The 23,976-nt window shown below is 42.0% G+C and overlaps 1 long non-coding RNA gene across 2 annotated transcripts; it reads left to right on the top strand.

Annotated features, from left to right (window-relative positions):
* Positions 1–1,739: 1,739 nt before the first annotated feature.
* LOC113601838 (uncharacterized) lies at positions 1,740–23,473 on the top strand. Of its 2 annotated transcripts, XR_003423120.2 has the most exons (4): positions 1,740–3,557; positions 12,042–12,163; positions 20,041–20,407; positions 23,191–23,473. It is a non-coding gene; the product is annotated as an uncharacterized LOC113601838 (long non-coding RNA). The 2 variants fall into 2 exon arrangements; XR_008299130.1 differs by having other exon boundaries at positions 20,041–23,473.
* Positions 23,474–23,976: the final 503 nt, after the last annotated feature.

Genomic DNA, 23,976 nt, shown 5'->3' with positions numbered 1-23,976 from the left:
TTCTTCAGTTGATTCCCAATGACTCCAGCCGTATTTATGCTGGTTTCACTAATTTCACATCTCTATCTCTTTAATGCTTGCCACCCAATATGTGGCTAATAATTTTTTTCTGTTTTCCAGCTGAAACTTAGAATAATAGATTATTTGGCTTATAGAATCAAAAACAGTAAGGTCCAGAGCTGGGTGGTCTTATTTGGATCACTTAACCTTTCTGGGCATTAATTTCTCCAGCTGTAAAATGGGGAATATTTCTACTTCATAGATTGCTTATGAGGATCTAAGTATCTGCCCCACAATCCCCAATGGCCACTGTAGGCACTGACCAAGCAGGTCAGAGCCAAGATCTGGTTCCTAGAAGCCAGAATTAGAGGAGGCCAGAAAGGAGAGAACCAGAGGGGTGAGTGAGTGTTCATGTTCTTAAACATGTTCTTAAACACTACAAGGTTTCAGTGCTAAGAGAGGGTATAGGGACTGGGCTCAAATAGGAAACATATGTGTGTGCCTTACTGGGGGAAAGAGTGTCCTGGACAGGCAGAACAGATGACGGAACAGAAGTGGCCACAGCTTGCCCTATTGGCCATCAGATAAGGCGGAGGCCACAAATAGAGTGAGTTGGGATGACTTACATATTGTGTGGTAATGAATGAAATCATTACCAAAGGCATTAATTTGTTTTTTAACACCCTCATCCCACACCCCTCAACCCAACCCCCCGTGATTCAAGTACCAGTGAGAGTCACAGATGTTAATGATGAAGTATGGGGTTTGGTAGGAGTCAGGGCTCAGTTGTGCATAGATCTCAACTATGAGATTTTAGAGCCTTAGTTATGTGTTGGATGCAATAGTTACTGAGTTTTAATTTGCTTCCCTCATTTCTTACCCTTTTCATAATGCGTAATTGAACAAAAGTAATGGCCCTGTTTGGAGCCCACTGGCCATGTTCCCTGTTTGGGAGCCTTCAGTGTTCATGCCAGGGTGCACTCTCCCCTCCCCCACTGCCTCTCTGCTGAGCCGGGAGGCCAGGGCTCTGACCCTTAGATAGCAGAACCCGAGAGGATGTTTGTTCCAAAAGCGCCTGTTCCCTTTAACAAGTGACTTTAACTGGGACCTCCAAGTAGTGCCACCAGGATACTTAGGACCAGACACTCACATTTGAAATCTTGGAAATTCTCTCCCAATGAAGCAACCAAATGCTTTGTTATAGAAAAGCATATTGAGAAAAAAAATGTTATGCAAATTCTCATTGCACCAGAAAATATGCTGTATTTGAAGAGGGAGAAGGGCGAGGATTCTGAGATATTTAATCTGAAACAATGAGGCAGAGATTGTTCTGGACTCCATTGCCTTTTGCACCCCAGAGTTATTTGGTTTGAACGACTGCCAAATCCTAAAGTTCGAAAGAGAGTCACAAGTGGGGAAGGGGGCCAGAATTCTTGGGGTTGGTTTCCCAGAATGCTCCGATTTATTGTAAGCTTCTCCCTCTGAGGTCAGCCTGCTCTGTCTGGTGGTTCTGTTTTAGAGACAGCCTCTCCCGCTAGAGTGGGTCTGACAGGAAAAGCATCAACTATGTTGGCCACCCAAGGACTTGAACTTGGATATGTAAATTTCCGGAAGCCACCACCATGGTCATGTCTGAGGTTCATAAGGATGTGCAACCCTCTCACATGAGGGCATAAAGTACACAAGAGTGGGCATTTTGTCCTTTTAACAGTGTTTCATTGCAATTGAATGTAAACATCAGTTCAGTTAATAGGAGTTTATGTAAGCCATTAGGCTTGGTTTCACCTTTACAATCTTCCCCTCTGTGCCCTCATCTTCAAACTTCCACCATGCCCTGGTGGATTTTACCTCCAAATTTCCACACCAATCACTTTTCTCCTCCACTGCCACCCCAGTGGCCAGGTCACACTCATGGTTTGCCTTTGTTACCTTGAGAGCCTCCTAACTTCTCTGTCTGCACCAATTCTGCCCTCTCCTCACCCAGAGTCTGTTCTCCACGCTCTAACTAAATCGATGGTTTCAGCACCCAAGTCTGACCTTTTGCTCTTAGGCTGAAACTCAAAACCCTTCCCTTGGCCCCTGGCCACCTCTGCGGCCTCATCCTGACCTTCCTCCTGTCTATCCCCTTCGGCCTGAAGCCACGTTAACCTCACAGCATCTTCCTTCCCTCCCCTCACCCGCCTGATGAGCAAAGTTCAAATGGCACTTCCTGGGAAAGTTTCCCTTGAGGACCCCAATCTAGAACAAGTCTCTTTGTTTTAAGTTTTCATTAGCCATGTTTCTTTCCTTAAGAGCAATTACCTTCATTTTTAATTACACATTGATGAGTGTGATTATTTGATGAAGATCCATCTTCCCTATGGGTCTCTAGGTTTCATGAGAGCTGGGGCAAGTCTGCTCACTGCTGTGCAGCTAGGTCCTTCCAAGGTGCCTGGCACACAAACAGCTTCTCATGGAACATTTCTGAATGAATTTCAGAGAGGTAGACACTTGAGTGGGAAACACAGACAACTGACCTCAGCTTCCCTAAGGTCCTTTCCACTGGGGAGCCCGGCCTGGCCTGCGGAACCGCTGGCTCTTCTTTGTAAAGACCACACTGGTCACTGATAGTTGCTAGTTATGTGTGGGCTATTCGGTGAGCTCTGGGAAATAGAGCAGAGACACTGGCACCAGAGAGGCCGAAGTTCAAATCCCTTCTCTACGCCACTCGATGGTCACGTGATTGTAAACAAGTTACTTAACTTCCTTCGATCATCATTTCCTAACCTGTAAAATGGAGGTGACAGCTTCCTAGTTCATAGTGTTGTTGGACAGATTGATAGAGACAATGTATGTCTAACGCTGAACCCAGAGTCAGGGCCAGAGTAGACATCCCATCAAGGTTGCTCTCTCCCACCTTCTTGCTCCCCACCACCCTGCTGTCCATGCACTTCCCCTGTGCTCACCTCTTTTTATGTGGGACTCTTCAGCTACTTTCTCTAGGGCTGTGTAATCCATGTGGTGGCCCTGTGTTTTGTTAGCCCCAGGGCTACAAATCAACGGCCTCAGTGATCACACTTCCAGCCAGTGGCCTGATGTCTTAGTTGGGTTCCCCCAGAACTGGCACCTGAGACAAGGATTCCAGTGTAGGTGGTTTGTCTGGGAGATGATACTAGAAGCCACAGTAGAGAAGGGAGACAGGGCGAGGAATGACGTGTGATCATGCAGGTCACCACTGTGCCCATCTGGAGCTTAACCCTCAGGGAACTCTAGAAGACAATTATTCTATCCAAGGAGCAAAGGAATTAAGGCATACACCTGGCCCCAACAGTCTGTCTTTTCACAGGGGTGAGGGTGGCATGGCAATGACCCTCTGACACCTCCTGTGTGCCACATTCATGTGCAGGACTGAGAATGTGTGGCACCAGAGAAGCCTCACGGGCACAGAGCTGCAGGTGCTGGCATGGAAGGGGTGACATGGAAATATGGGCAAGACACCAACAGCTTCTGCCTCAACTGGTGAACAGCTCCTAAATTCATGCCTTCCTGGTCACAGCTTCCACGTTTCCTTGACCAAAGTGAGTGTAACATGCCTACTGCCTTGTTCTAGACATAACTACATTCTAGCCATAGACTCTTCCAGTTTGCAAACTGATAAATGAAGGAACTTCAGGGGCGCCTGGGTGGCCCAGTCGGTTGAGGATTCAACTCTTAATTTCAGCTCAGTTCATGATCTCACCATTCATGAGTTCAAGCCCCACGACTGGCTCTGCACTGACCGTGTCGAGCCTGCTGGAATTCTCTCTCCCTGTCTCTCTGCCCCTCTCCCCCCAAAATAAATAAATAAACATTTTTTTTTTTTTTTTTTAGTGAAGGAACTTTATACCTGTCTTTTGATTTGGGACAGGAAGGAACATCATTTCTTAAACCAAAGGCTGCTTTCTCTGCTTTCTATTATACTCTCAAATATCCCACGTAACTACCTTCATTTGGCAAGTTTTAAAGACACAGTCTGCATATTTAAAGCCTGTGTAAGTCCAAGAGAAAGTTTTCATCACCTTTAAAATTTCTAATTCTTTCCCCCCACCCAATCACATATAGATAGCTCAGGTTTATTGTTAACATTACCTGAGGATATTTTAAAACATCCAGATAATCGAGAACCCTAATTAATGAATGTCTGGATAATAGGAGGGTCACTACATTAAATGCCCGTTGATAATATAGGCCAGATAAAGCACAGGGGAGGAGTTTCAGATGTGACCTATCCTGATGAGCCAACTCTGACCCTCTGGATGCTATTTATTATTAAGCAATATGTACTAAGTGCCTACAAGGTGCAGAGTGCTGTGCTAGGCGCACAGAGAGGCTTGAGAAGGTTTCAGAAAGAAAGAACTTCCCTTCCTCAAAACAACTCTGAGCCTATTCTAATTTCCGCTATTAGAGATTTTTTTTTCTTTTCCAGCATCCTTTTATACAATGAATTCTCACTAGGAGGGATCAAAGTCCCAGATGATACAGCCAAGAGGGTCCTCAGTGTTCCTACTGCTGTACAGATACAGACCCAGAAGGGAAATGATTAGCCTGAAGTGACCCAACCCACAGTGGGTAGAGCTGGGCCTGAAGTCCGTGCCTCTGTCCCTACTGTCTGCTTTCTTCACATTTTAAAACTGTTATCTGACCTTCACATTTGAGGGTGGATTAATTAAGGGCTGGTCTCCGAGATAGCTTTCTTTCTTTTTTTTTTTTTGTAATTTTTTATTGTTTATTATTTTTGAGAAAGCAAGCACGGAAGGGGCAGAGAGAGGGAGACACAGAATCGGAAGCCGGCTCCAGGCTCTGAGCTCTGAGCTATCAGGACAGAACCCGATGCGGGACTGGAAGTCACAGACCGCAAGATCATAACCCGAGCTGTAGTCGGTTGCCCAACTGACTGAGCCACCCAGGTGCCCCTCTGAGATAGAGCATGTACTGGCAAAGTGGGTTTCACCACCTGCCCCCACTCTCAACTTTGCAGCTGATGGTCATTTTCTCTGGCAGACCCTTTGCTGGCTAAACTCCTTTGAACACCCTTCTAGCTCACAGCTGTTTCTCCTCTGACCACTGGATCAAAATCCAATGGGAAAATCATTTTAAGTGTTCACTGTTTTTTTTTTAATGTTTATGTATTTTTGAGAGAGAGAGAGAGAGCAAGCACAAGCAGGGGAGGGGCAGAGAGAGGGGGACAGAGGATCCAAAGTGGGTTCCGCACTGACAGCAGAGAGCCCGATGCAGAACTCGAATTCATGAACCGTGAGATCATGACCTGAACTGAAGACAGATGCTCGACCAACTGAGGCACCCAGGTGCCCCAAGTGTTCACTCTTAAGAGCCCCCGTACTCCAGACCTACTGAGTCAGAACTCATCTCAGGGGCTTGGGCCAAGGAAACTACACTTGTAATAAGCCTTTCATGTGTCACACCAAAGTTTGAGAACCATCAGCCTACTGGCTGAAGCCCAGCATCTTCAATGTGGCTTAGAAGACCTGCCTACCTTCTGGCCTCACCTCCATCAGCCAGGCTGAACCACCCTCTGTTCCAGAAACAGGCCTCAATATTGTCAAGTCCCTGCACCTTTGCTCACTCTGTTTCCCCTGCCTTGTTTGCCTGTCTTTCATCAATTCTACAGGGTGAATTCCTCCTGTTCCTCCTGTTCTCCTCCAAGGCCCTCCTGAAATGTCCCTTCCTCTCTGTCACTCTTCTTGACTCCTTCCCTGTTTCTCCTTCCTTCTCATAGTTATCGATACCTGTATCTATTACAGCACTTATGTTCCTGTAGGAATGAGTTCTAGGCCTCTACCTCGATCCAGGGCCCCTGGGAACACACATTGCTCCTTTGTGTGTATTAGAAAAAGGCACCCCTTCCTCCAGAGCCAGACACGTGGCTTGGCAAGAAGAGTAGAGGCTGGATTTCAGCCCAGGCACCCTCCCCAGGCACCCTCGTGCAGGCCAGAGGCTGCTCAACCACGTTCAGGGGCCCTCCACCTGCCTTCTCGGCTGTGAGCTCCTGAGGGTCCCCTGGAACTTGTTCATCATTGTACATCCCCAGCCTGGAAGTGTGGCCCTGCAGTGACTGTCTATAAAAGGTTTTATGAGCTGAAGTGAACGGTATGCGGGCTGGGAGCATAGGCAATGTTGCTCCTCACATGAGTCATCAAATGCTGTGAATTGCAGGAGGCCCCCAGAGCAGCATAGGCGGGATGAATAATGTCATCTGTTCTGTTCTCCATGGATTTTGGATATTTTAACATCTGCAGCTGGAAATTGTTCAGAGCTGTGAGACTAAAATAGATGCCTGCAGCAATCTGTTAACTCATTCTTTGCCTTTTGGACCTAAAAAAAAAAAAAAAAATCCTTTCTACTTTCCCCAGAGTTAATCTATCTGAGGCTAGTTGTTATTAAGGCCATGGGAGAAATCGCCTGCCTGAAAGACCCTCCACAAGATCCCTTCTGCCGCACAACTCGCCCATCAGTCAAGTGCGGTTGCCTGTCAGGCCCCCCGCGGCTGAGTCGCTAAGTCGGGAAACACAGTCATCCACAGTAACAGAACGACAGAGCGCAGTGTTAGACTCCCTGCTGCTCTGTAGAGAAGGGACATGGGTGGCAGTGCAGGGTTTGGTTCCAGTTCCCGGGCGTTTAACATTCTCATTACTCCAGTGAGAATGCATTCCCGTGTGACTTGATTCCTTTCCTTAAAAAGGTCATTATGACATTTCACGACAGGGTTGTTCGTTCGTTAACCTTCTGTCAGTACCAATCCAGGAGAGGCATAGGAATTGAATTCCTATTTTGTCTTTAATCACTGAGGCAGTGACCAAACAATGAAGTCGACAAGTGGAGGAAAAGAGATGTGAGAGCAAGACAAACCATGTAAGAATAAACTGGAAGATTAGTTCACATGCAGCAGGAAAAGAACTGGTGACTTTAGTAGTTGACATCTTGGGTGTTTGTTTGTTTGTTTTAATTTTCACTAAAAATAATATTAGGGGCAGAATAAACAGTTCTAATTTGTACTCTTCATCAGCTGGCCTCCTCACTAAAGTTTATATTTCATCATTTTTACAGGTCCCAGCACACTTAATTGTCACAACAAACATTCAGTGTCGTTATGATGAGTCCTACCTTACAGATGAAAAAACTGAAATTCTGGACTCATCACCCAAATTCAGACCCAACAGGTCATAAAACAGGTGCTGAGCTTTGTATATGAGGGACACAAACATATGTAAGACAAAGTCATGCCTTCAATGGTTTGCAAACTAAATCAGAATAAACAACATGGACAGTGATTGGAAGACAAAAGGTCAAGGTAAAAGACAGAACATTTAGCTCGGATATTAACCAGAGAAGTCTACATGCAGGAGACAGAAATCAGAAGTTGTGCAATAATCACATTCAGGAAAAGACATGAAAACATTCTGAGGGTCCTGAGGTTTGGATTTTTTTTTAATATACAGTTAGTACCAGAGCAGGGATTTGAACCCACTTCAGAACTCATCACAATTTCATTTGCACCCTACATTTTCTAAAAGAGACCATTTTTCAAGCAGATTTAGGATAACAACAATATTGAGCAGAATATTCCAGAGATTTCCCATATATCTCCTGCCTCCATGCATGCATAGCCTCTCCCATTATCAACATCCTCCACCAGAGCAGTATGTATGTTACAAATGATGAACCTACCTTGACACATCATTATCATCCAAGGTCCACAGTTTATATTAGTATTCACTCTTGGTGTTGTACATTCTATAGGTTTGACCAAATTTTAATGACTTTATAGTATCAAACAGAATAGTTTCATTGTCCTAGAAATCCTCTGTTCTCCACCTTTGTATGCCTCCCTCCCCACTAATCCCTGCACTGATCTTTTTACTCTCTATAGTTTTGCCTTTCCCAGAATGTCGTGTAGTTGGATTCATACCTTATGTAGACTTTTCAAACTGGCTTCTTTCACTTAGGAATATGCATGTGAGTTTCCTGCATATCTTTTCATGGTTTAATAGCTCATTTCTTTCTTTTACTGCTGAACAATAGTCCCTTGTCTGGATGTGCTACAGTTTATTTATCCATTCACCTACTGAAGAACATTTTAATTGCTTCCTAGTTGTGACCGTTATGAATAAAGCTTCTATAAGTATCCATGTGCAGGTTTTTGTGTGAACATAAATTTTCAATTCCTTTGGCTAAACACCAAGGACAGAGACTGCTGGATTATGATAAAATATGTTTAGTCTTGTAAGAAATTGTTAAACTGCCTTCCAAAGCAGCTATACTGTTATACATGCCCACCAGCAATGAATGAGAGTTGCTCCATATCCTTGTCAACATTTGGTGTTGTCAGTTAGATCTTGACCATTCTAATAGGTGTGTAGTTGTATCTCACTGTTGTTTTACTTTGCATTTTCTTGATGACATATGATGTGGAACCCTCTTTCATATGCTTATCTGTCATCTGTGTGAGGGGTCTGCTGAGATCCTTGGCACATTTTTAATTCAGTTGTTTGTTTTCTTATTGTTGAATTCTAAGAGTTTTTTGTATATTTTTGGCTAACAATCTTTTTCAGCTTGGGGTTTGTAGGTTTTGTTTTTTGGATAACGGTCTTTTATCAGATATGTCTTTTGCAAATATTTCTCCTCCTTTGTGACTTCTCATTCTCTTGATGGTGTATTTTGCAGAGCAGAAATTTTTAATTTCAGCAAAGTCAAACTTATCCACTTTTTTCATGAATCATGCATGTCTTTAGTGTTGTATTTATGAAGTCATGGCCAGACCAAAAGTTATCTAAATTTTCTCCAATATTATTCTCTAGAAGTTATATAGTTTTGCATTCTTAATTTGTTTTTGTGATGATTTTAAGTTAATTATTGGAAGAGTGTAAGGTCTGTATCTAGATTTTTTTTTTTTTGCGTGTAAACATCCAGTTGTTCCAGCACCATTTGTTGAAAGGCTATCTTTTCTCCATTGTATTGCCTTTGCTCCTCTGTCAAAGACCAGTTTACCATAATTATGTGGGTCTATTTATGAACTTTCTATTCTGTTCCAGTGATCTATTTGTCTGTTATTTTGCCAGTACTTGATTACTGAAGCTTTAAAGGAAGTCTTGAAATTGAATGATGTCAATACTCCAACTTTGTTCTTCTCCTTCAATATTGTGTTGGCTATTATGGATCTTTTGCCTGTCTATATAAACTTTAGAATCAGTGTATTGGTATCCACAAAATAAATTGCCAGGATTTTAATTGGGATGGCAATTAACCTATATATCAGGTTGTGAAGAACTGACATCTTGACAATATTGAGTCCTCCTTGCCACAAACATGGAATATCTCTTTACTTATTTAGTTACTTTGATTTTATTCATCAGAGTTTTGTAGTTTTCCTCATATAGGTCTTGTACATATTTTTCCAGATTATTCCTAAGTATTTTTTGGGGGGGTGCTAATGTGAATGGTATTGTCTTTAATTTCAAATTCCACCTGTTCATTGTTAGTATATTAGGGAAGAAATTAGCTTTTATATATTAACCTTGTATCCTGAAACCTTGCTATAATGGCTGATTAGTTCCAAGAGCTTTTGGTCAATTCTTATGGATTTTCTACATAGATGATCATTTCATCAACAGACAAAAGTTTTATTTCTTCCTTTCCAGTCTGTAAATCTTTTATATGCTTTCTTGTCTTATTCCACTAGTTAGGACTTCAGTATAATGTGGAAAAGCTGTGCTGAGAGGGGACATCTTTGCCTTGCTCCTGATCTTAGTGGGAAAGTTTTTCACCATCAATTATGATGTTAGATGTAGGGTTTTTTATAGATATGCTTTATCAAGTTGAGGAAATTCTCTAGTCCTCCTTAACTGAGAGGGTTTTTTTTAATCATGAATGGAAATTGATATTATCAGATATATTTTTTTGCATCTATCCATATGGTCATATGATTTTTCTTCTTTAACCTGTTGATGTGATGGATTACATTAATTGATACTTGAATGTTGAACCATCCTTGCATACCTGGGATAAATCCCACTTGGCCATGGTATACAATTCTTTTTATACATTGTTGGACTCAATTTGCTGGTATTTTGTTGAAGATTTTTGTATCTTTGCTCATGAGAGGTATTGGTCTATAGTTTCTTTTCTTGTAATAACTTTGGTTTTAGTATTAGGGTAATGCTGGCCTTATAGAATGAGTTTACAAGTATTCCCTCTTCTCTGCTTCTAATCTCTGAAAGAGATTGTAGAGAATTGGTTTAATTTCTTCCTTAAATATTTATTAGAATCCACCAGTGAACCCATCTGAGCCTGGTGCTTTCTGTTTTAGGAAGTTATTAATTATTGATTCAGTTTCTTTAATATATAGAGGCCTACTCAGATTGTCCATTTCTTCTATGTGCATTTTAGCAGACTGTCTTTCAGGCAGTTGGTCCATTTCATCTAGGTTATCAAATTTGTAGACATAGACTTGTTCATAGTACTCCTTGATTATTCTTTTAATGTCTGTAGGATTTGTGGTGATGTTCCTCTTTCATTTCTAATATTAGTAATTAGCATCTTCTCTCTTCTCTTCTTTTCTCTTTTCTTCTCTTCTCTTCTCTTCTTATCCTAGGTAGAGACTCAACAATTTTATTGATCTTCTAATCAAAGAACTAGCTTTTAGTTTCATTGATTTTCCCTATTGATTTTCTGTTTTCAGTTTTATTGATTTCTGCTCTGACTTTCATTTCTTTTCTTCTGCTTACTTTGTATATTTAATTTGCTCTTCTTATTCTAATTTCCTAAGATTGAAATTTACATGACTGATTTTAGATTCTTTTTCTTATTTAATATATGCATTTAGTGGTATAAGTTTCCCTTTAAGCACTGCTTTTGCTGCATCCCACAAACTTTGAGAAGTTATGTTTTCATTGTCATTTAGTTCAATAGTTTCTGTGGGGATTTTTTAATGTTTATTTATTTATTTTGAGAGACAGAGCACAAGCAGAGAGGGGCAGAGAGAAAGGGAGAGAGAGAATCCCAAATATGCTCCATGCTGCCAGCACAGAGCCCAACGGGGGCATGCAATCTCATAAACCATGAGCTCATGACCTGAGCCGAAATCAAGAGTCAGTCGCTGACTTAACCAACTGAGCCACCCAGTCACCGCAACTTCAACAGTTTTTTAGTTAATTTCCCTGAGGTTCTTCATTGATCTATGTGTTATTTAGAAGTGTGTTATTTAGGGGTGCCTGGGTGGCTCAGTTGGTTAAGCATCTGACTCTGGCTCAGGTCATGATCTCACAGTTTGTGGGTTTGAGTCCCATGTCCGGCTCTGTGCTGACAGCTCAGAGCCTGGAGCTGCTTCAGATTCTGTCTCCCTCTCTCTCTGCCCCTCCCCAGCTCATGCTCTGTCTCTCTCTGTCTCTCAAAAGTGAATAAAGGTTTTTAAAAAACATTTCTTAAAGAAAATTGTGTTGTTTAGTCTCCAGATATTTTGAGATTTTTCTAGCTATTCTCTATTATTAATTTCTTAAAATTTTTTTTAATCTTTAAAATTTTGTTCTGTTACTAATTTCTATTTTAATTCTATTAGAGTCTGAGAGCAGATGTATGATTTCTATTCTTTTAAATTTGTTGAGGTAGGGGCGCCTAGGTGGCTCAGTCGGTTAGACATCTGGCTCTTGATTTCAGCTCAGGTCATGATCTCTCAATTCATCGGGCTCTGCGCTGACAGAATGGAGATTGCTTGGGATTCTCTCTCTCTCTCTCTCTCTCTCTCTCTCTCTCTCTCTGCCCCTCCCCAGCTTGTGCATGCACTCTCTCTCTCAAAATAAATGAATAAACTTTAAAGAAAAGCTTGTTGAGGTGTGTTTTGTGTTTTATGGCCAAGAATGGGGTCTGCCTTGGTGAATGTTCCATATGGGCCTGAGAAAAATATGTATTCTGCTCTTACTGGATAAAATGAACTGTAGATGTCCATTATATCCAGTTTATTAATAGTGTTATTGACTTCGGCAGTGTCATCCCCAATTTTCTGCCTGCAGGATCTGTCTGTCCATTTCTGATGGAGGGGAGTTGAAGTCTCTAACCATGACAGTGGATTCATCTATTTCTTCTTGCAGTTCTGTCAGTTTCTGCCTCACATCGTTTGACTCTCTGTTGTCAGGTGCGTACATATTAAGAATTGTTATGTTTTGTTGAAGAATGAATCATGAGGATTCTTTTTAGTTGCATTTTTTAAATTAAACATTTTATTTTCTGAGATAGGTGTAGGTCACATGCCCTGATAAAGAATCCAGAGAAATCCCATGTGCCCTTTACCCACTTTCCCCCAATGGCAACATCTTGCAAAACCATAGAATTAATATCACAACCAGGACATTGATATAACTGCAATCCATCAATGCAAATCAGGTTTCCCAGTTTTACTCATACTCATTTGTGCATGTCTGTGTATTTAGTTCTGTGTAATTTAATCACACACGTAGGTTCATGTGTCCAACCGCAGTCAAGATAAAGAACAGTTCCATCACCACCAATATGCTTCAGGTTGCTTTTTATAAATGCTCCCAACTCCCTTCTCTCCTCCTCCTGCCCCAGTCCCTAACCTCTTGTAACCACTACTCTGTTATCCATTTCCATAATTTTGTCACTTCAAGAATGTTATATAAATGGGAAAAGGATCCAAATAGACGTTTCTCCAAAGAAGAAGTACAAATGACAGGTAAACTCAACATCATTAGCCTTCAGAGAAATGCAAAGCGAAGCCACATCAGATAGCACTTCACACCTGCAAGGATGGCTGTTATCAAAAAGACAGTATTGGCAGGGATATGGAGAAATGGGGACTCTCATCCAACGCTGGAGGGAAAGTAAAATGATGCAGCTGCTTTGAAAACAATCTGGCAGGTTCTCAAAAGATTAAACATAGAGTTATCATATGCCCTAGCAATTCCAGTCCTAGGTCTATGCACAATGAAAACCTATGTGCACACAAAAACTTGTATATGAAGTTTCACTGCAGCTTTACTGGTAGTAATCACAAATTGGAAATAGCTCTAATGTCCATCAACCAATAATACATAAACAAATCGTGGTATATCCATATAATGCAATGCCACCCACCAGTAAAAGGGAATGGACTATTAATACATGAGTTGGCATGTATTAATTTCAAAATATTATGCTGAGTAAAAGAAGATGTACAAAAAAAAGAGCATATACATGCCATATTTTTTCACATACATAATATTCTAAAAAATGCAACCTAATCTACAGTGCCAAAAAACTGTTGCTTAGGGAATGGATAGGGAAACAACTAGCAAGGCAGGAAAGGATTGTAAAGAAGATGATGGAGGGATGCCTGGGTGGCTCAGTCAGTTGAGCATCCAACTTCAGCTCAAGTCATGATCCCACAGTTCATGGGTTTGGGCCCCACGACAGGTTCTGTGCTGACAGCTCAGAGACTGGAGCCCGCTTCGGATTCTGTCTCCCTTTCTCTCTCTGCCCCTCCCTGCTCACTCTATCTCTGTCTCAAAAATAAATAAACACTTTAAAATAATTTATAAAAAATTTTTAAAAAGAGGATGATGGATATGTTCATTGTCTTGATTGTGATTGACGGTTTCACACTTAATCAAACTGTACACTTTAAATACATACAGCTTATTATATTTTAATCATATTTAAATAAAGTTTGTTTTAAGTACACCATTAAATAACATACTTCTAAAAAACACACGTAATCCTACAAATTCCTCCTCCTCTACATTCTCATGTCTTTATACGTGTTTGTGTTTTTACTACTGCAAAGCAGAATGTCTTACTTTTTCCACTTAACACTGTTTCAATGATTATTTCTTAAATTATGATTTATTATCATTTTTTCAAGTTTTTCCTTTTTCTTCAATTTTTTTTTAGTGTTTATTTTTGAGAGAGAGACACAGAGCATGAGCAGGGAAAGGCCAGGAGAGTGAGGGAGACACAGAACCTGAAGCAGGCTCCAGGCTCTGAGCTGTTAGCACCACGTGGGGCTGGAACTCATGAACCACGAGGTCATGGCCTGAGCCGAAGTCAGAGGCTTAACTGACTGAGTCACCCAGGCACCCCTCATTTCTTCAAGTTCTTATTTTGTTATACATGAACTTTTACATGAAAATATAAAATACAGGGGTACCTGGGTGGCTCAGTCGCTTAAGCATCCGACTTCAGCTCAGGTCATGATCTCACAGTTTGTGAGTTTGAGCCAGTGTCAGGCTCTCAGCTGCCAGCACAGGGGCTGCTTCAGATCCTCTTACTCCCAATCTCTCTACCCCTCCCCCGCTCATTGCATGTTCTCTCTCTCACTCTCTCTCTCTCATAAATACACACACATATATATATAATACAGAGAGAAAATGCGCAAATTATAAGTATACATCTCAATGAATTATCACTAAGTGAACACATCTATAAGATCTCGCTTTGAAAACAAGGATCTCTGGGGCACCTGGGTGGCTCAGTCACTTAAGCAGCCAACTTCCGCTCAGGTCATGATCTTATGGTTCTTGGGTTCGAGTCCCACATCTGGCTCTGTGCTGACAGCTCAGAGTCTGGAGCCTGCTTCAGATTTTGTGTTTCCATCTCTCTCTGCCCCTCCCCTGCTCATGCTCTGTCTCTCTCTCTCTGTGAAAAATAAACTTTAAAAAAACATTTTAAAATATTTATTTTTGAAAACAAGGATCTCTTTTTGAAGGATAGTATTTGGGGCTGAACAATTCACAGTGCACCGTCAAAGATAAACACGGTAGGGCATTAGTTCAAGTGGTGAAAACAGATTTTCTTCAGGAACCACTGACAGTAGAGGAAAGAGCAGAGGGCCATTCAGATTTGTACAGAGGTGCTGGAGTATTTTAAAGGAAAAATGAGGGTACAGGGAGGGGGCAGAATGAACAGAATCAGAGAAGTGAAAAATTACAAAAAGCTGAGAGAGTTTGTTTGTGTAAAAGGCATCTGAATTAACCTGCTAGTTAACCTGTTAATAACCTGCTAGTTATTGAAGTTAGGTTCCTACCCACCCATAGAAACTGGGAGACAGATGGCCTATCTTCAGGTGTTGACTGACACAAACAGTAAATGCTTTTGGCAGCCCTGATTTTTGTCAGGCAAGCACCTTAGAGGGGAGGGTCGGCCTAGAGATATGGCCTTGAGCTGTTAGAAACTGTTAGTGTCGGTTTATGGGGTTTTTTTATAGCCAAGGTTGAGGCCTAGTCGAGAGGAGGGCTCAAAGGAGTCTGGCCAGAGTTTGGTCACGGAGAAAATCTTTGCCAGCACAACTCTCCCACAAATTGAAGGGCTTTCAAAATCATCCTGGGCCCCTTTCCACTAAATGTCAGGGGCCCCCCTTCCTCCCTCCCCCAATTATGATAAGCAAAAAAAGAAAAAGACAAAATAGCTCAGTGCCTTCCTAAATGCCCCATCGCACTAAAACCACCACACTATATAATGTCTGATGTGCCTTCCAGCTTTGCAATCCTCAAGTAATACCACTGGCTATTTTGTCTCCATTTGAAGATAGAGTCAGGGGCGCCTGGGTGGCTCAGTCAGTTAAGTTTCTGACTTCGGCTCAGGTCATGATCTCTCTGTCCGTGATTTCGAGCCCGTGTCAGGCTCTGTGCTGACAGCTCGGAGCCTGGAGCCTGCTTTGGATTCTGTGTCTCCCTCTCTCTCTGCCCCTCCCCCACTTGTGCTCTGTCTCTCTCTATCAAAAATAAATAAATCTAAACAATAAAAATAAAATAAAAAAAGAAGATAGAGTCAAAGAAGCAGGCAGAAAAGACAGTATGCAGAAATGGCAGGCAGGGAATGGAGGGTGGAGGCAGCTATTGCGGCCCTGCCTCCTCTGTAAATCTACATGGCAAATGTATACACACTCCCTTGTCTGAATCACTTTGTACACATCCCCAGGCAGCAAAGCAAGGAAATGCGCAGACCCTGGAGCAAACCCTAATTCTAATTCCAAAGCTTCCATTTGACTTTATTTCTTTGAGCAACTTAGCCTCTCTTAGCCTCTATTCTCTTACTTGTCAGGGAGATAATACCTACTGCTCAATGTACAAATGCATATCAAGTAGCCAGCACATAATAAAGTCCAATGATGGTGAGCTCTCCTCCCTCAGGGGGTGAGATGGCCCAGTGCTAGTAAGGTCTTCTCCCCGGGTAAATTCCATTTTCTAGTCCTCCAGTAGGATTCTCTCAAGCTAAAAAACAAAACCAGCAAATGAAAACCTTAGGAGATGGAACTTGAGTAGCAGACTGCAACTATTTTTCTGTAAAAAGTACAATTTTACACTCATTCATATAGAGTCTTCAATATATACTTGTTGAAAGCTCACCATGTGCCAGGCACTAGGGCTAAACCCAGATGAAATAGTCTCTGCTCTGAAGGAATTCACGGACCATTGGCAAATCCAAAAAGTTAGGTAAAAAAACAAATCCAAAGAGTTAGGTCAAATTGTACCACAGGGCTAAGTGCCGCAATGGAGGAATGTAGGGCAAGATGGAGGCAGGAAGGGAGCGTCCCACACCCTCCAGGGTGGGGTTGGCTGGGTAAACCCCAGATGTTGATGAGAACTTTCCAGGAAGAAACAAAAGCTTGTGCAAAGGCCTGGAGGCAGCCAGCAGCCTGTTCTCTGAGAACTCGAGATAAGAGCCCTGATGAGAAGTGGGAGGTGAGGGCAGGGGGAAAGTTGGGAGCATACTGTCTGCTGCAGATTACAAAGACCACTATAGCCAGGTCAAGTAGAAAAGGAGTTTATTGAAACACATTGGGTGGGATGACCATATATTTTCTCACCCCATTTGAAAGGGAAAGGGCACTATTTTTAATTATGCCTGACGGCAGATGTACAGGAGACACGCATGGAGTTGTTAATATTAGGGCACTCCCCAAAGCTGGAAAATTGAGAGCAGTGTGCAGCCTGGAACACTGCCCAGGCCTGCAGTGGGGCGGCCCTGCCGCCCAGACAGGCACTGGACGCTGGACAAGAACTCCTGTCACTGCCACCCAGGGAAGCACCCTTGATGGCATTACCAGCTTCCAAATTCGGGCACCTCTGATTGGTGGAGCCTAGTTCACACACCTGCCACCAAGTGAAGGAAGACTGAGAAGATAAATTCCTGACACCACCACCTACCGGCTGGGAGGCTTTGGGCCAATTACTTCACTTCCCTGTACCTCTATTTCCTCATGGAGGAAATGGCAAGGATAATAACACTAGCTGCCTTTAGAGTTGGCACGCTGCTAAAATGAAATATGTGTCAAGAGCTTAGACCTGTGCCTGGCACAGAATAGCACTATGTAAGCATTTGCTATGATTGTCGTTTATTCCCCAAGGAGGCAGAATTCAGAAGAGAGGAAATTCTCTCAAAGAAAGGAAAAGTGTTTTTGCAGGGGCCCAACGGAATGACACGTATCCACTACACCTTGATTCAGTGCTGAAATTGTAACAGAAATGAATTATTCCACTCATTTATTTACTCAATAAAAATGGCAGTGTCCATGGGGCTGAGGGTACAAATAATGCCTTATCTTTTCATTTGCATAAATCAAATCAAACATAGCAAAAGCTCCACCCATCAAGGTTGGTAAAAAGCACTAGATGGATCTTCTTTGTGGGGGTGGGACTCCTTACACCACCTTAGTATTAAACAAGAGCCCCAGAAAGTTGTGGGATTGTGTTGCTGGACCCCTGTCTATGGTTGTTGTTGCTGTGGTGCTCTGCCAGGGGCGAGGAGTCCCCGGGTCTGTGGAGGCTATTGTAGGTGGGATTCTTCTCTGGACACTTAACCTTGTCAGCCTCCAATTTAGTCTGGGAGACCTTCGCTGAGCTCTGCAAAGCCATGGGTTTTGGAAGTTCCCGCTCAATGTACACAGGCAACCGTGCCTTCTAGGGGCAGGCTCTCTAAGGCTCCGCCAGCTGCATGGTCCAGACCCAGGGCCACACCGGCCACCATTCTTACACCAACCACCATTCTCCCGTCAGCCCCCTGACTCCACAACTGCTCCTGGTGGTGAGCGTAGGCGTGAGGGACTGGAAGGAGGGGAGAGGGCGATGAAAGCAAGCAAGCCAAAGCCCCCCTTCAACCTCTGCCAGGGGCCTCCGTGCAAGAGGCAGCCTGCCCAGCTCCTGGAGAGAGGGTGTTGAACTGCACTTGGCAAAGGAAATAGTACCTAGAGCAACTGAATATTCCCTTGAAATTACACTACTTTAATAGCTAGATGTGACTGAAAACGTTTGGGACCAAACAGGGATGTCACTAAAGTTCCTTTCTACCCAGTTGGAAAGAGATTTAGCCAAGCAAAGTAGATAGCTGGGAAAAAACAAAACCTTCTCTGTTTATACTTTGGTGGGTTGAGATCTCTCAAACAACCAGTTACAGTTGTTAACTGCCCCCTGGGGGATAAGGAAAGCCTAGACCTTCAGGTTGCAGAGGCCTGGCTACCCTCTTGGCAGAGAAGGAAATGTCGTTCATTCCTTTGTGGTAAATCCAATTCTGAAAAGAAAAAAAAAAAAAAGTTTCTCAATAGGTTATCCTACCACGTGACGAACCACAGGAGTCTGGACTTTCTCCTGTTGAGAAATAGCACTTTAAAGCATTTAAGTAGGGGATATGCATGATTACATTTCAGTTTTGGCGTATTCATCCTGGTTCACACTACATCTTGTATTTTTAAATAAGCTTTTTAAAGTTTTGGGATAATTGTAGATTCACATGCAGTTCTAGGAAATGAGACTGATCTCGCATACCCTTTCCCAGTTTCCCCGTGGTAACATCTTGCAAAACTATAGGGCAGTATCCCAACCAGGATACTGACAGTTGATGCAGGCAAGATAGAGAAAAGTTCCATCACCACAAGGATCTCTTATGTTGCCCCTTATAGGATCTCTATATAGATCCTCACCACAAGGATCTCTTATATTGCCCAACCCCCTCCTTAATCCCTGGCAACACTAATCTGTTTTTTATTTCTGCAATTTTGTCAGTTTCAGAATGTTATATAAATAGAATCATACAGATACATATATGTTTAGACATGTACATATATATGTATGCAGATATATACGTATATGTACAGACATATACAGATACAGATATATAAGTATTATATATACTGTATTCTCACAATAAAGTAAGCTAGAGAAAAGAAAATGTTAAAATCATGAGAAAGGGGCACCTGGATGGCTCAGTCAGTTAAGCGTCTTACTCTTGATTTCGGCTCAGGTCATGATTTCATGGTCCATGGATCTGAGCCCCGAGTCATGGGTTTGAGCTGTGCCGACAACACACAGCCCGGTTGGGATTCTCCCTCTCCCTCTCGTCTGCCCCTCCCCCACTCATATGTGTGCACGCACTCTCTTTCTCTCTCTCAAAAGAAATAAATAAGCATTTAAAAAAGGAAATTATAAGGAAGAGAAAAATGCATTTACAGTATTGAACTCTATTTATCAAAACAAATCCACATATAAGTGGACCCATGCTATTCAAACCTGTGTTGTTTAAGGGTTAATTGTATATACTTTTAAACCTAAAAAACTTTCAAAAACATAGATGTGTACCCATCAAAAATACGTAATATTGTTTGTGTAGGTTTTAAAAATGTATACATGGTATTATTATATACAATTCGCTCGCTTCTCAGTTTTCTTTTTTCATTAAAAAAGGGGGGTTTGTCTTACATTTCTTATCGGCGACCTAGAGAGAGACCTAGCCCATTCCTTTCAATGAATACAGAGTATCCACGTGGTATGTATGTGCCACAACTTACCCATCCTTCACTGAAGGATATTTAGGTTGTTTCCAATGTTTCGCTATTACTAAAAATGCTACAGTAAACACCCTTGCATTGTTTCTGTATGCGCGTGTGTGAAAGATTGCAAAAACGGGCCATCTTCTCTGTATCCATTGTAATTTTTCACCCTCCCTGAATCAGTCCACTGCAATATGACTTTGAGGCTCTGCCCATCAGCAGTTAATGTCTGTTTCTCCTCCCTTTGAATCTAGGATGACCTTGGGCTTATCTGGCTAAGAGAATGCAGCAGACAAGACACCGTGCCAGTTCCAAGCCTAGGCCTCATGAGGCCTTGAATTCTTCTCCTTTTCTCTCTTGGGTCTTTATCCGCCACCACGTGAACAAGCTGAGGCCAACCTGTTGGTTGGAGAAAGAGAGACCACACTGAAGAGAGTTGAGCTGTCTTCTGAGGGCATCCTGTACCAACCAGACCCAGCTAACCCAGCACGAACTGCTGACAACGACTGAGGCCAGAGGAAATCAAAACTGCCTACCTGAGTCCAGACCACCTGCCAGTCTGAAGAACTGTGAGCCAAGTCATTGTTTTAACAGCAAAAGTTATCAGATACACTTGTGCAGGTATTTCTTTGGAGTGGTTTTCAAACTGTAGCATGTATCAGAATCAGCTGGTGGGCTTTTAAAATCACAGATAGCTGGGCACCCCTGTTGGAGTGTCTGATTGAGTAGGTCGATCTGGGTGAAACCTGAACATATGCGTTTCTAATGACTCGGGTCATGCTAATGATGGTCCAAGTGCCATACTTTGTAAATCATAGCTCTAGAGTGTACAACCTAAAATGGTGTTGCTGGGTCATGAGTTACAAGCATTTTTTTAAACAGCTAATAGACACTCCCAAGCTGCCATCCAAAGTCAAGTTACCCTCAACTAAATTTTAAGGGATGAAAGAATAAACTACCGAAAGAACACATTAAAACCAGATAGTATGGTACAACAAGTGTAACAAAGGAAACAGCAGCATGAAAGAGGAAATGCTCTGAAATTCTTGTGGTTGGAAGGTTGGGCAGGAAGCTGATTAACTAATAGTTATGACCCCTGATATCTACACACCAAAGCACAGAGTATGAGTGATGAAGTAATTTTGAAAGTCTCCCTAGAAAACAGATAGTATTGCGTAATACTAGATATTATAGTATAGCTTATACTGCACTGAGATACGGTGGAATAGGACTTGTGGCAAGAAGCAGCTCTAGAAGAAAATTCTTTCTTCCAAAGAATCAAAGGGGAGATAAGATCTTGAATGTCGGTGCTGAGCCTCATTTCTCACTTCTTTCCCCTTTGTTTTCCATGGCCACTTTTAATTTCTTGAATGAACCCTCCTCCCTCCTACCACAGGGTCTTTGCTGTTGCTGATTCCTCTACATGGGACACTTCCTCCTCTTTCTGTCCATGCTTGGACCAAGTTAATTCCCATTTATCCTTAAGATCTTAGATCTCATTTTGCCTCATTAGAAAAACCTTCCCTAATCTTCCAATACTAGATCAAATCTCACCATTATAACCTCTCAACACACTATGCACCCCTCCTTCACAGCTCTTGTTACAGTTGGAATTTTACATTTATTTGTGTGTTTATATGATTCATGAATATCTTACCCTCCCACCCGTGATCTCTAGGGGGGCTGGGTATGTGTCTGTTTTGAGTAACCATTGTAACCTTAGCACCAACTTTGTCTGGTAAAGAGCAGATACCCATAAATATGTGTTGGATGATTAAGAGTAGGGTTCTGTGAAAGCCTTCAATGAACCTTAGATCAAAAGTGCAATGGGAAACATTCTGAAGAGGAAAATAGGAGAGGAAACAGAAGTACTTTCAGGACATCACACACTAGCAGGTCACAAATAGCAATGACGGGCTGCCAGCCATTTAAACAACCACATCAAAAGTACTGGCTACTAGATCTCTGATCTCCTGGAGAAAAGTTTCTGTTGGTGGACTAGTGGGTTCTGTATGAGGTCCAGTCATATTCAATATTTGAACAAGATGGAAGGCTTACCTATCTTGTTTGCAGATGATATGAAAGCCAAAAGGTTATTATAACATAGACAGTGACAGAATTTAGGTTAAAAATAATGCCAATGGAAATACTAAGCCAGGGGCGCCTGGGTGGCTCAGTCAGTTAAGCATCCAACTTCAGCTCATGTCATGATCTCATGGTTCATGGCCCTGCATCAGGTTCTGTGCTGACAGCTCAGAGCCTGGAGCCTGCTTCGGATTCTGTGTCTCCCTCTCTCTCTACCCCTCTCCTGCTTGCACTCTCTCTCACAAAAATAAATAAACATTAAAAAATTACAACAACAAAAAGAAATACTAAACCAAAACAGGTAAGATAAAGGTTAATCAATCTTGCAAGTACATGCTAAAGAAGGGAAGCTAGGTTTGACTATATTGTTTATATAAATAAAACAAAACAAAACAAAAAGACTTGATTGCTGACCACATACTCATTATGAACCAGTCTTGCAATTCAACTGGTGAAAATGCCAACTGTCCAGAAGAGGGAAGATGATGGGCTCACTTTACCGTGGACCCTGAAGCACAGTGTCTGCTGGTTCTTAGAACCGGTTTGGGGCCCGGAAACCTTAAGATATGAAGAATGATTAGAGCAGCTGGAGAAGGTTAGCCTGCAAAACTAAACATTGAGGGAAAACAAAAACTTACCTCACGTAAAGGCAGCCCACCAAATTCATACTTCCAACTTCAGAAAAGATGCTCTTTTTAAATCTCTCATGATTTTTTATTTCCACAATTTCTGATAAATTCTTTTTAATATCTTTGTTGTTTCACTTATTCCTATTTTTTCATAATTCCTTACTTGTTTTGTGAATATTAGGCATTCACTTCTCTCTTCGAGGATTCTTTGGGAAACAAACATACTTTGTTTTCTATCAACCTTTTTTTTTTTTTTAACCAGGGAATGGCTTCTTTTTTCTCTTTTCCTATAGATTGTCCTACTGCTTTCATTTGTTTGAGCTATTTCACTTTTTGATTATTGCCAGTGTTTCTTAGAAATATTTTCCTTCATATGTTTAGGAAATTTGGTTTGCCGGTTTATACTTAATGGAAATTTTCTTTCCTTCTTACTTTTCCTTCCTTTCCTTTTTCTCTATTCCTATCTTTCCCCTCCTCTTTCTGTCTTTACTTTTTAAAGTAAAAGTTTACTTTTCTTCTGTCTGGTTTCTGTGGCTCCCAGTCCAGAGCAAGCTAAAATATTGCCGTTCTGGGCTCTTGCCCCATGGTGATAGTAAAGAGGCAGCCAACACTTCTGCCAGCTGTTTGGTTAGGTTGCCTCCTAGGTACTTGGCTCTCATGGAGAACATTTATTCTCTGTTACCTTCACAGAAGCTATACTATGGGTGGCCTCGACCTGCTTCTGAACTGCTGGAAGTCCACCAGGAACTTGCCTTTTGCTCTCTGCATGGCTCTGTGCTTCTATTCCATTTTTGATCCAAGGAGAAGTACAGAAGAGTACATAAAATATATGTACAAATTTAAAAAGAATACTAAAATGAGAGCTCATTGTGACCACCACTAGCTATGTCTTTTACATTTTTGTCTTTGCATTTTTGTTCTCTTGTTGTCATGTGCTTGGAGTAGTGGGGCTTCCAGCAATACCATCTGATAGACTGCAGGTGGTGCTCTAGAGACCTCTGTGAGTTTCAGTGCCAAACCCCTGAGTCCTAGGATACCCTGATCTCTTGCTGGTAGTGGCTTTGTTAGCAGCCCCAGTGCTTTATAATTATTTAGCCCCAGTGTCTCCCTAATAAATACATATATTGAAAAGTAAATATGCATAATTGTAAAATTGAAATGGATAAGTGTTTAATTATCTTTAAAATTAACATCGCCATCACTTGTTCAGCAATAATTTTACACCTTTTACATGTAGCAATTAAAAAATGTTTTAATGTTTATTTATTTTTGAGAGGGAGAGAGACAGAGACAGAGACAGAGACAGAAAGAGTGTGAGCACGGGAGGGGCAGAGAGAGAGCGGGACACAGAATCCGAAGCAGGCTCCAGGCTCTGAGCTGTCAGCACAGAGTCCCATGTGGGACTGGACCTCACAGAGGGCGAGATCATGACTTGAGCCCAAGTCGGTGGCTTAACCGACTGAGCCACCGAGGCGC

This window comes from Acinonyx jubatus, chromosome B3 (genome assembly GCF_027475565.1).
Source record: "Acinonyx jubatus isolate Ajub_Pintada_27869175 chromosome B3, VMU_Ajub_asm_v1.0, whole genome shotgun sequence".
Lineage (NCBI taxonomy): Eukaryota > Metazoa > Chordata > Mammalia > Carnivora > Felidae > Acinonyx > Acinonyx jubatus.
Note: the sequence above shows the minus strand (reverse complement) of the source record. Positions and strands in the feature narration are given on the sequence as shown.